General features: G+C 44.1%; 1 pseudogene; it reads left to right on the top strand.

Annotated features, from left to right (window-relative positions):
* The first annotated feature begins 10,560 nt into the window (after positions 1-10,560).
* Positions 10,561-11,450, top strand: LOC146425532 (uncharacterized; annotated as a pseudogene).
* Positions 11,451-13,648: the final 2,198 nt, after the last annotated feature.

Below are 13,648 nucleotides of genomic sequence, written 5' to 3'. Positions count from 1 at the left end.
GCAAGTTTTATGGTGATATGGTACTCCAGAAAGAATTGAATCAGAAGATGGAACTCATTTCCAAAATAACCTCATAGACACTTGGGACAATGAACGTGGCATTGAATGGGTATATCACGTTCCCTATCATGCATCAGCCTCTGGAAAGACTGAACGATATAATGGACTGTCAAAGACTACGCTGAGAGCAATGGGTGGTGGGACCTTCAAACATTGGGATACACATTTAGCAAAGGCCACCTCATCAGTCAACAGCAGAGGATCTGCCAACTGGGCTGGCCCTGTGTTGGAGGTTAGAATTTGTTCCTTTTTCTTTTTCTTTCTTTCTCTTAGGGAGTTTTTTTCCCATTTGTTGCCTGAGAGACCAGAATGATGGATATTTAAGAGAGACAAAGGATGTGGCCAAGTTGGGGGGAAGGGGTGCAGCTGGCTGCAATCTCTTAGCTGGGGAGCTTTCTCTTGGGAAGTGCAGAGATGCCACAAAATTTTGGCTGGAGGGTGAGGGGCTGGGCTCATCCCATGCTCTCAGGACCAGAGATGAGATGATCATGGTATTGGTGCTGGGCTGCTACTGCTGCTGGGAGAATTCGCTGCCACTGCGGAGTTCTGTCTTTCATTGCTTCGCCTTACCATGAGTGAGCCTTTGCTCGTAAGAGCGGCCATTGAACTGGGACCTTTTCAACTCCCAATCTCAGTGGAAAGGACCCTCACTATCTGCTTGGGTGCCTCAGGGGAAAACCCAGGACCCCGACACCCTCCAGAGGGAGTGTCTCTCAGTTGCTGCTGCCCAGCCCCGCTGTTTTCCACCGCTGCTTTGGGTTTTTTGCTACACTTTACCCGACACTCCTTGCCTGCCCGGACATCCCGCGACTCCTGGCACAGCTCTGGAGTTTTTGCTACAATTTGTTTGCCACCCCAGGTGGGCTCACCTCTGCTGTTCCAGCCTGCTGCTCCGAGGTTCCTGCTACATTCCATTTCGCCATCCGGAGGGGCACTGGGACTGGCTGCCCCCTGTGAGTTTGTAAAGGAAGCCCCTTTTCTATCTCTTCCACCAGCTGAGTCGCCATTACCACATGGAGAGGTGGCCGAGCTTGCACCACAGTGCCCCCTGCAGCCATAGGGGAATCATCGCACCTGCCCTGCCTGGCTGGGAGCCAACAGTGCCCCTGCTGGCTGTGGTCATAACTACACCAAAGGGCAAAGTGCTTGACAGCCAAGAGAATGCTGTTGTTTGGTCTCTGTTTTTTTCTGTTTGTTGTTGCTGCTGTTGTTGTTTGCCTTGTTATATATATATATTCTAGTAAAGAACTGTTAGTCCTTTTCCCATATCTTTCCCTGAAAGCCCCATAATTTCAAAGTTATAATAATTTGGAGGGAAGGGGGTCATATTTTCCATTCCAAGGGAGGTTGCTGCCTTCCTTGGCAGGCACCTGTCTTTCAAACCAAGACACCCTGCCCAATCAAAAATTTTACATACTGTAGAAGGTGATAAATTTTTTGTAGTGCACATTAAAAACATGCTAGGGAAAACAGTCTAGGGTATTCCTGCCTCAGGCAAAGCCAAACCCATCTGTGGGATTACTTTTGCTCAAGGACTCGGGTGTATTTGGTGGGTAATGTGGGAAGATGGGCAAGTCAGGTGTGTGCCTCAAGGGGATTTGATTTTGGGTGAGAATGGCCAACAAATTATATTGCATTATGTTAATAACTATCTAACCCTGTGTATTACCACTTTATGGTGGCTACATGCATATCACCTCACTGAGCACTTCACGGCAGTGATCTTAACCATGAACATTCTGGGGATCTGTGGCAGGACGCTCCCCCCTCCCCCTTCTCTCTCTCTCCCTGATCGCTGGCCGGAGATCAATGGCTCAGATTAAGTGAATAGCTTAATCCCGGCTATCTGGTACTGGCGCCTAGAAGTCAAGGTGAGACACTGAGAGAATGTGAAGAATTTTTAAGTGACCACAAATCCACACTTTTTTTCCTATAAACCACCACGAAAATCTCAGCAAAAGTAGAAGCTTTCTACATGGACATTGGAGCGTGAAGTAAAGTCTTCTCCCCTGGGCTTGGACGCAGGCTCTGTGGTTACTTCCCGTGGGATTGGGTGAGGATTCTGATGCATCCCCAGCTCCAAAAAAATTGGATTTGGTAAGAGCATTGGTTTCCTAAATTGTATTCTTCTTTGCTAGCCATAATAATACTAATAGGTACCTTCTTTTCATTTTTAGTGCTATATTGTTTTAATCTCCCTATGTCGGGCAACATATATATATATGTTTGTTTTAGCTATGAATAGCTTTTCATGTATTGTGTAGTAAAAAATTGTCTAGTTCTTTGTTCCGTTCTCACCTGTGTCTAATAAACCATAATCTGTTTCACATTAGACATAAATCGGCTGTCTTTATAAGGACTTGTGAGTGAGACTGGGTTTTAGGGTGCTGGTCACTCTGAGTAGGTTTGGTCACTAGTTGTCATAGGCCTAGGCAACTGGTAAAATCTATCCACCCTCTGTCTCCACTTGTGACAGGATCCGAGCCTAACTTCCCTCTGATCATTGCACTCATACCAAGGAAGAATGAACTTTGGTAAAATTGAGCAAGTGCAGCAGTACTGGAATCAGAACTGACTCAAATGTGCAACACGCAACAATCCAACACCTCACACCATCTTTTCTGCTTGAAAGACTGTTACCAAGGATGGAGGCCAAAGCCATGGATTAAATGAATTCAACAATTTTTTTTTTTGGTGGACATTTTATGAACATTTGACAGAGGTGTTCCATAGATTAAGGGAATGATGTCTGTATGTATATCTATCAAAAGATAAAGAGAGAAGGTGATGGGATAGTGGGAAGTGTGAAACTTAGCATGAAATAAATGGTATGGAATAAGGGGTGGGCATCGTCCTGGTTTCAGCTAGGGTGGAGTTAATTTCTCAGTAGCTGTTACAGTGCTGTGTTTTGGATTCAGAATGAGAATGGTGTTGATAACGTACTGATGTTTTGATTTTTGCTAAGTTGTGTTTATCCTAAGGGTTTTTTTCTTGTCTCATGCTCTGCCAGTGAGGAGGTGCACAAAAGAAACTGGGAAGGAGCATAGCTGGGACAAGGGATTGGAACCAGCCAAGGGGGTATTTCACACCATAGAACATCATGCCCAGTTGTCTTGGAGTGATTTATGATGATAGTCTATTCCATGTGATGCCTGATGGGTTCTTTGTCCTTTTTCATTATACTGTTACACTCTTTTAATATATCCTTTTACCCTTCCCCATTCCCGTACTTTTTACTCCCTGGGAGTAAAAAATTTCCGAGCTTCCTGTATTAGGATGACAGTTGCTACCACAGTTTTCAGACACTCAGGCCACCCTTGGCTAACATTGTTTAGTTGTTTTGAGAAACAGGCCACAGCTCTTTTCTGATTTCCAAGGTGCTGTGCCAGTACTTTTAGAGTAACATTCTGCTGCTCATATGTAAAAAGTTTGAAGGGCTTTGTTATGTCTGGCAGCCCTAGAGCTGGAGCAGATATTAAAGAATGTTTTAGTTGTTTAAATTCAGCTTTTGCTTTCTCTTTCCAGTTGGTGGTTTCTTTCTCAGCTGCTTTAAGGGCTTTATATAAGGTTTTTTCTTGTTTTCTCCAGTTCTCTAGTTCTTTTGACAGCTGATGTTTAAATATAGTTGGGCTATTTTTAAACCCTTGGAGTAGGGTTTGGAGTAAAAAAAGGGGGGACACAATGTCACCCTAAAAACAATGCTTGTTGTAAACCCTACAATATTTTTGTCATCCACATTACTTGATGACCTGCCTGAGCATGACTGGTTGCAGGCAACAAATGATCCTCTGCTTTATGCCCAAAAATGGTTGCTGTGTCTTTAAGGCTCAGGATCAGGTGTGTTCAGGGCCAGGGAGGGGGGGAGCTTTGGGCTTTCTGACAGGCATTTTTGAAGCCTCGCTGCTCAGGTGTTCTCCTTCATGGAAGTTCCACTTCCCTCAGCATGAAAGCCAATGCCATCTCACACCATGTGTCAGGAAAGGGTATCTCTTCAACATTTGCCCCATTCTCCAGGCATTTTTTGGGTCTTTGTTCCTCTGCCTGTGTGTGTCTGTATGGGGCGGAGGGTGAGCCTTGTGGGCATTCTGTTGTTAATAAACCGTTGGTTTGGGTTTTTTTCACTTTCCTCTATTACCATTCATTTTTCTATTGGTGGAGGGGGATTGCTGAAACCCTTCAGAGGAGACTACTCATTGCAGAGTGTCTTCTCTTAAATTTGTCTCAAAACTGAGACACCAGTATATACACTGAGGGGAGTTACCTGGAAGGGCAGACAGTCTGGGTTGGGGAGGGGGTCTGACATTGGTCAGCAGGTGGTGAGCAATTGCATTTTGCATCACTTTTTATTATTATAATTTACCATTATTATTGTATTTTACTTTCTTTTCAATTATTAAACTGTTCTTATCTCAAAATACGAGTTTTACTTTGATTCTTCTCCCCAGTCTACCGGGATGGGGGAGGAGAGAGGGGGGCAATTGAGTGAGCAGCTGTGTGGTTCTTAATTTCCATCTGGGCTTAAACTGTTACCAAAAACTGGCAAAAATAAAAACTCCTTAACACTAATGTAGCATTAAGAAGCAGGCATTCTTTATTTGGCCAAAAGCACCATGGGATCTCTCCTCCAAAATGTTGTGCATGCTGAGTACAGAAAAAGTTCCTGTTTATATACTATATTTTACATACATATTCATTGATTTTCCCAGAATAAACATAGTCGTGGGTAACCCAGAATGTTATTGTATTCCATATCTATCTGTGCCCAAAATTGTTACTGTCTCTTTAAGACCCTTCAGCTGGGAAGCTGGGGGGAGGGTGCTATCATGGGCGCTTTTAAAGTCTGCTGGAGCAGGCAGCTCATCTGTTTTTGCAGCGTGGTTTCTGCCTTGCTAGGCTCTTGGTCTTCACTTGGGCAGAGGCTTCTCCCTTTTTGGGTTCTCTTTTCAGTTTTTTCCCCTCAGAGAGACTGCAGTTAGCAGTTTTGAACTGACTGGAGGCAAATTCCACAGGTGCCTGCATGTCACTACAGGCAGCCTTGCTCTAGCAAGTCGGTCCAGATCGATCTGCCCCCACTCCAGAAGAGAAGACTACTGAAGCAGAGGCTCTCTTTCATGACAACTTTTGCTGAAGGCAGGAGCTCTGCTTTGGAGGTGGTTGTTTTGGGTTTGCTACTGTAGTCACTCATAAAGGCTTCATTTCACAATTAAAAACTGTTTCGACGTGAACTTTGCAAACGCTGCCGGCAGCGAGAAAAGCGAGTGAGTTCCTGGGGTCAGGTCACTCCATGCAGGTGCCAATGGACTGATCCTTCCCCTGCCACTACAGCCACAATGCAGAGCACAGCAGCAGCACTGGCAGAGCCCAGCGAATGGCAGGAGGAAGCAGCAGGCAGCAGCGCAGATCTCACACAAGCCAGCAACTCTTCTCTGCTGCTAGAACTGCCCTGTAGGCTCCTGCCTTCCTGGTAGGGGTTGCCACCATCTTGTCTCTTTTTTCCCAGGACCATGCGATTGCCTGGAGGGCGCCATCTTAGAAGGGAAGGGTGTGATGTCATCTTCCCTTTGTCTTTCAAGCCACATAGCTGCCTCTGGCAGGCGCCATCTTGGAAAGGGTATTTCTGGCATTTTGGGTCTCTCTTTCCATGGGGTTAGTGAGATATAGAAATTTTCTTTCTAGCATTTATTTACTGTTATTTTTTGCCTGCTGATGTTCCATTTGTTAGTAAACTGTTATTTTTTCACTTATATCTACTTATATTGATTCATTATTGGTGGAAAGGGATTGGTTGAACCTATAAAGGGAGGCAACTCATTCCAGAGTGTTCTTGAAATTCTCTTAAACCAAAACACATCCATATGATGATAATTTCCTCAAAATCATAAATATGTTTTCCTTCTCCTTTACACATGTGTTCTTCTGTCCTGGGGGTCTCTTTGATGGTCCCTGGTGGTCAGCGACCCCAAAGTAATACCTGACTGTGTAAGAGGTAAAGCCATCTCACCACTGTAAGCAATCAACAAAGGTGGTCAGAATGACCTCTGTAAAGATAAGAGGGGCTGAGCAGCCAAGAACAGGAACAAAAGCGGTTAGAACTGAGAGACAAACTGCTGACACAGCAGGGGAGAGACGGCGCATACTCCTCAAGAAAAGGTGAAAAGTGCACTCTGAGGAAGACTGCTAGCCTTCATCAAAAAGAACCCCAAGGAAGACGTTGAGCCTTCCTTAGTATGACCACCAGAGGGAACTGCGGCTGCGCGAAATTGTGCAACCTGATTCCGGGAACTTATTAGCTTAGACACTCCTTCATATTAGAATAGGCCTTCCCCTTTATGAATATGTATGTAATCACAGCATAGGAATGTGGAAGCAATGTACCCTGGTGTGCATGTTAGGCAGAAAAAATCCGCCATGCACCCGGCACCGAATAAACAAATACCTGCTTCAAAGACTAAAAGTCTCTGGAGTTGCTACTGATTCGCCCCAAGTGAGCCTGGAGACACTTCAGAGACCAAGTCAGAGAAGTGGATATTTGCTTTTATTCGGTGCACCGGGTGTGGGGGAGTTCACTCCTCAAACACACACCTCGGTACCTCCAAAGACGCAGTGTTATAGGTAAGATTCATGAATATTCATCACATTCCCCAGGATAGGAGTGGTTATACAAATTATTTCTCATAAGTCATTAATATTATTCAGTGATTTCTTGTGCTTGGCTTCAAAAGGATTCTTTTGCCCCCTTTTATCTTGATAAGATTAAGGGAATCCTGTTTTTATTTACATATTCTGCGTTATTGTGATAAATGAGTGAATAGTGAATGTAGTGTGCTAAGAAATACATGGTAATAGATATCTTTTAAGCTGATAAGCCAAAAGGCCAGAGATCCCAGGAAATCTGTTATCTACATTCACTCCTCCCTGAGAAGTTGTCAGCCACAACTTGAATTAGAGCTCAGCCTTCAGCCCTGAGCCAAACCAGAAGGCTCAAGACGGGCGCCGTGCTGGTGAAAGGGGGAAAAAGATCAAAGAAAGAAGGATTGTTGAAGTGTAAATAGATTTGGGTTATCTATTTGACCACTCTTTTCTCACTACACACTGCAATTTGTGTGATTGAACTGTGTTCTGTCAGGAAAATTAATCCAAAAACACCAGAGGTTTACGTTCAAAAAGGAGACAGAGGAGTCCTGTAACTTTATTCATGAATAAAGGGAGAGGTCATGGGCATTTCCCATGGGGTGTCTCAAATTGATAGAGGACGCAGCCTCTTTTTATCCTAATTTCCCAGCCACAGTTCCCTCTCTCTTTCCCCATTGGATGAGGTACTTGAGAGGTACAGCCATCCCGGAACGCCTAATGCAGACCCCCCTTCTAATATACATCCCCTTCTTCTTTTTCTTATGCCTCTGTTCTTATAACACAGTCTGGGGCAAGTCAATCTGTGGAATTCCTCTGGAAATCTTCCCATTGTTTCTCCCAGTATCGGTCTTATCTTACCATCAGACTCATAATTTGTAAAGATACTCCCTTCTCATTCCTTTCACTGCTGAATTGGTAAAAGTTGGCACAACTGGTCTGGTTGCTTTCCAGTTCTTTTTCCTACAGAATAAGCATTGTGCAGTTTCATAGGCCAATGGTTTTTGAAGAATAAGCATTGTATTAGCCCACCAGGTGCAAAAGATTTTTCATCTAGCAACAAATCCATGACAAGTGTCTGGTATAAAAGCATTCTCATCACAATTTGCCAATGACAAATCATCTACATATTGTGCAAGAAACGATTTGCCAGTGTGCTGGTTTAAAACCCAGTGGCAAAATTAACCTCACTCAACCTTTCCCTCCTCCCCTCACCCCATTCTGACAGCAGAGGAAACACTACAAGAGACCACAAGTGGAATCACAATTTTACTGAAAAACTTGCAATAAACACAGCAATATCAATAAAAGAGGGCACAAAAGAGAGGGTGCTCTGTCCACAAGAGGGTATTCACAAATGAACAAACAAAACCACTTCCTGAGGAGAGAGAGCCCATCACTGTTTCCCAGACTAAAGCAAAATGGTTGCTGTACCCATGCTGCTCACCATGTGGCACCCTGGAGAACAAATGCAGCACACTGGAGAGGCTCTTGGGGCTCAACCTCCTCCCCACAGTCTGGAAACAGCAAAAAACAGAGGCAACCCAAAACCTGGAAAGCTAGTTCAAGTAAGTAGTTATGCTGCTGAGCTGCTTATTCCATTCCACCTGACAGGGCTCGGGTCCCACTGCAGCTTTCTGTGGGCTCCTTCTCCACAGAAGCAGAAATGGTGATGGCGGTGCCCCAGCTTTTCCTGCTGAAACCACGCCCCTGCCATGACATGAGTGGCATAGAATTAAACACTGCTAGAAACTCCACCCCTCCTTTCTTGTGTACGGAGGACAGCCTGGTAATTTTAAATCTTAATTGCAGTGCATTAAGTGCCAAAATTCTCTGCAGATTCAACAGGCCTAGCTTTCTACCTCCTGAAGATCACAACAGAACTTCAAAGCATCTTCTCATGCTTTTTTTTTTTTTAAACAGCAAAATTATTTCCCTTTCTTTTTTAACTTAAGGGGAAACAACCAGTTTCCTGCTCAGGCAGTACCCTTTGCATATTGTCCTCCCAAAAGAAAATAAAACAGTGTCCCCCAAGTTAATATAAATAACATTAGTTGGAAAAGTAAGAAGGTTTCCTGTTGCTGTGAGAATGTCACTAATCCCGGCCTCAGGTGATGTCCTACATTTACAAATATAACATAGCAAATCTTCAAGACCAGCTACAACAGTTCTCCTTATTCTGGGGGAAGTCTTCAAATATTATTTGCATGTCTACCATCCTCTTACGTAATATATGTATAAAAATGTGCTTTATAAATAGTTTTTTTAAGTATACACAAAATTAACACCATTATAAGCAAGTACTAGTCCACAGGAAATCTCATATACATACAAAAAATATAGCAGTGTTTCAGCTGACACACACCTTCTGGAAAACCTGCTCTTGGCATGGTATTTCAAGTGTAAATCCCAATGTCTTGGAGTGATGTTATGATAATCTTTTATTCCCTATCGTTGGCTTATATGCTCAAAAAATGTAGTCTTGTCACTTTAACTACATTCAGCCGCAGAGAGAAATGCGGGTTGTTTTAAAAACTTTTTCCCCAAGCCTCGCTGCGGGGCAGCAAGGAGGGGGAAGACTCTCGCTCTCTCCAGAAACTGTGCGCCGGGATGGCTGTCGGAGTGGGCTCTGTTCCAGTTTTTTTTTCATCATTTTTTCTTCATTTGGACCCCTTTTCTTTGATCTGCTTTGTCGCCCGAAAACCCAAGGAAGCCCAGAAGACAGCAGAGCTCTCAGGGAGCTCCACCCAGCCCCCCCCAAGGGGGCCCGGAGGGGAGAAGCTACATGTGAGAAAAAAAGACTCTTTAATCAAGTTTAATAACTCCTTTCCCCGTTGGTTTTCCCCTTTCCCTGTGCCTTGCAGGGCACTCTGCATAGTTTTATTAAATAAATAGTTTTTTCTTCACTTCCATCTAAAAAATTCTGTTGTGCGTGGGGGAGGGGGTGTCAGAGCCCTTAGCTCTCGGAGAAGAGAGAATTTTATCATTAATCCAGGACAATATTTGGCACCCAACTTAGTGGGGCTTGACTACTTGTTTCACACCTTTTGTGGGGTTAGAGAAAGTGAAGAAAAACCCCTAATAATTACATTCTGGTTTTAAACGCTTTGTATTGAATTACAACTATCAGTAGTCACTATGTTGTTTGATGAGAGGTTGGTTGATGTAATACTGTCTGTTTGGCACACAGGTTTGTTTCCCTACCAACAGGTAGGGGCAATCTTGTCCCTAATGTATAATTTTCACCAATCAGGGACACGACTCCGGCTTGTTATAGTAATGTGCGTGATACTGACGATCTGTAAAAAAGTATAAGAAACAGTTAAAGATGTACATGCTCTGTTACTTTCCTCCTCTAGTTTTAGTAACCTATTTTAGAGTTTTGTTAGTAATATTACCCAACCTGCTAGAGAAGTAAAAGGTGAAGCTTCCTGGCTCCTCACCCATCTCTTTCCCTTTAAATCTAGTATATCATCTTTTGAAAATATTCCGTTCCCCCTGAATGTTAAAGAAACCATTAACTTGGTAGTACAAGTGCTTTACCTGGTAGGTTCCATGTATATGATGTTCAGCTTTACCAAAATGAGAGCTGAAAAGTCCAGAGGAGCTGAGCAAGAGCAAGCACCTAATCCAGATGTGAAGAAATTTGAATAGTGTGGAGTATGGGAGGACATAGGTAAAACTTTAAAGAAATTCTCTGACCCAATAGATTGAGAATTTCCCCCTGGACAAATTCCGAGACCAGCTGAGGTGGGGAAGTATCTGAAAGAGAAGTGCAGAGAAAACTGCAGTGCAATATGTTAGGCCCTGGCATATGCTTATCATACACTGTTGGATATTATAGAACAAAAAGTAAAAGAGCCTAAGCCAATGGCAGTTGCTCCTGTTACGAGAAGCAGGAAAGCCCAAGTCAAGTCTAATCGCTCAGACGACAGTGGAGAGGAATCCTCAAGGTCAGCAACTGAGTCAGAAGTCATTGTTGAATTCATGAATGTGAGAGACCTTCACGGCCTAAGAAAAGATTATGTCCAACGAGATGATAAATCTGTAATTAGTTAGTCCGTCTTTGAAATGCCGCAAGCGATGTTACACTTCTAGATCCTACTGAGGGAAGGCATTTGGAGACTGTGTCACGTAACCCAGATATCAACCAAACTACACGAGATAGGCCTAACTGCTGCAGCCTCTAGAGATGAGCTATCAAAGCTGCAAGGGAAAAATACCTACATCCCGACGATCTCTATTCGCAACAAACCCAGTAGGGAACCATAGAACAAGAGATTCAATGCTTGAGAGAAATGGCGGTAGTAAAAATTGTCTTCTCAGAAGACATAGCAAACCCAGATCCGATCATAGACCCAGATAGGATAGAATGTACATCTGTGATGTGGCAGAAACTCCTAAAGCTTGGGCCATCAGAGTATGCTTCTGCTTTAGCAATTATGAAGCGAGATGACGGGCATGAGACCATGCATGATATAACAAAGAAGCTCCGAGCGTATGCAAATGTCATGCATAGCCCAATGAATGCAAGAATCTCAGCTGTGGAAACAAATCTGCAGAAACTAAAAAATAAGATAGAAGAGAATCATGAAAAACTCAGTAAAAAGATTAAAGACAGCCTTCTCCAAATTTCGGCAGTACAGATTAGAGGTTCTGTTACCCCACGCAGACGCTCCTCAGCTAGAAGAACTAGATACACTCCACAACATGAGTTGTGGTATTTCCTGTGTGACAGTGGAGAAAACATGAACAGGTGAGATGGACAACACACTACTGTCCTGGCACGACGAGTGCGTGAATTGAAAAAGGGCAAGACTCAGAGAAAAAACTCCACCAGAAGGGAAGTAGCTCCAGTCAACATGTCTGATCCCCTTGAAAGAACCTCTAATACACATGCCCACCATGGCTAGAGGGGCCCTGCTTCTAGCCAGGTAGAGGCCAGGGAAAACCGTATTTTTTAGACAGTATAGATTCAGTAGCCTGGCACATCAGAGCCACAAGAATATGAGGCTTTAGTTGACACTGGTGCACAATGCACGATAATCCCATCGCAACATGTGGGGACAGAACCTGTTTCTATTTCCGGCGTGACAGGAAGATCACAAGATTTGACCCTGGTAAAAGCTGAAGTGAGCCTGACTAAAAGAGAGTGGAAAGAACATTCCATTGTGACTGGCTCAGAAGCTCCATGTATTTTGGGTATAGACTTCCTCCGAAATAGATATTTCAAAGACCCAAAGGGACTCAAGTGGGCATTTGGGCATTTGGGATAGCTGCTGTGGAGACACAGGGCATTAAGCAATTGAACGCCTTGCCTGGACTGTCAGAAAACCCATCTGCAGTAAGACTCCTGAAAGGAGAAGAGCAACAAGTACCGATTGCAACCTCAATTGTGCACTGCCAACAGTACTGGACAACTCGTGATGCCGTGATTCCCATTCACAAACTAATCCGTGAGCTAGAGAGCCAAGGGGTGGTCAGCAGGACCCATTCATCCTTTAACAGCCCCATCTGGCCTGTGCGAAAATCTGAAGGAGAATGGAGATTGACTGTGGACTATCGTGCCTTGAATGAGGTGACTCCACCTCTAAGTGCTGCCGTGCCAGACATGCTGGAGCTCCAGTATGAGCTAGAGTCCAAAGCAGCAAAGTGGTATGCAACTATTGACATTGCAAATGCATTTTTCTCCATTCCTCTGGCAGCAGAGTGCAGACCTCAGTTCGCTTTCACCTAGAAGGGCATGCGGTACACATAGAACTGATTGCCCCAGAGGTAAAAACACAGTCCCACCATTTGTCATGGACTAATCCAGGCTGCATTGGAAAAGGGTGGGGCTCCAGAACATTTGCAATACATTGACGACATCATTGTGTGGGGGGACACAGCAGAAAAAGTATTTGAGAAAGGAAAAGAAATCATCCAGATTCTCCTGGAAGCCAGTTTCGCCATAAAAAAGAGCAAAGTCAAAGAGCCTGCCAAAGAGATCCACTTCCTAAGAGTGAAGTGGCAAGATGGACGGCATCAGATTCCTACTGAAGTTATCAATAAAATCACCACAAATTCCCCAGCAACCAACAAAAAAGAGACGCAAGCTTTCCTGGGAGCTATAGGCTTTTAGAGAATGCACATTCCTGAGTATAGCCAAATTGTGAGCCCTCTCTACCTCGTTACCCGTAAGAAAAATTATTTCCACTGGGGCCCTGAACAACAGCAAGCTTTCACCCAGATCAAGCAGGAAATTGCTCATGCAGTAGCCCTTGGCCCAGTCAGGACAAGACCAAACGTAAAGAATGTGCTTTACTCTGCAGCTGGGAACCATGGTCTGTCCTAGAACCTTTGGCAGAAGGTGCCTGGTAAGACTCAGGGTCGTCCATTGAGATTCTAGAGCTGAAGTTACAGAAGGTCTGAAGCCAACTACATCCCAACAGAGAAAGAAATCTTAGCAGCATACGAAGGAGTCCAAGCTGCCTCAGAGGTAATTGGCACAGAAGCACAACTCCTCCTAGCACCTCGACTACTGGTGCTAGGGTGGATGTTTAAAGCAGAGGTTCCCTCTACTCACCATGCCACCAATGGCACATAGAGCAAATGGATTGCCATTCTCACACAGCATGCCGGTATGAGAAATCTGAATCACCCTGAGATTTTGGAAATAATTACAAATTAGCCTGAAGGTGAAGATTTTAGTCTGATTGAGGAAGAGGAGCTGGAACAGGTGACTCATGCAGAAGAAGCTCCACCATACAACCAACTGCCAGCAGACGAAACACACTATGCTCTTTTCACTGATAGTTCCTGTTGTCTTGTAGAGACAAAATTAAAATGAAAAGCAGTTGTGTGGAGCCCCACACAACGGGTTGCAGAAGCTAAAGAAGAAGAGAGTGGATCGAGTCAATTTGCTGAGCTCAAAGCTGTTCAGTTAGCCCTAGACATTGCTGAAAGAGAGAAATGGCCA

Source organism: Lichenostomus cassidix, chromosome W (assembly GCF_008360975.1).
Source record: "Lichenostomus cassidix isolate B80296 chromosome W, HeHo_3.0, whole genome shotgun sequence".
NCBI lineage: Eukaryota > Metazoa > Chordata > Aves > Passeriformes > Meliphagidae > Lichenostomus > Lichenostomus cassidix.
The sequence above is the reverse complement of the archived record's forward strand: the minus strand, read 5'-3'. Positions and strand labels throughout refer to the sequence as shown.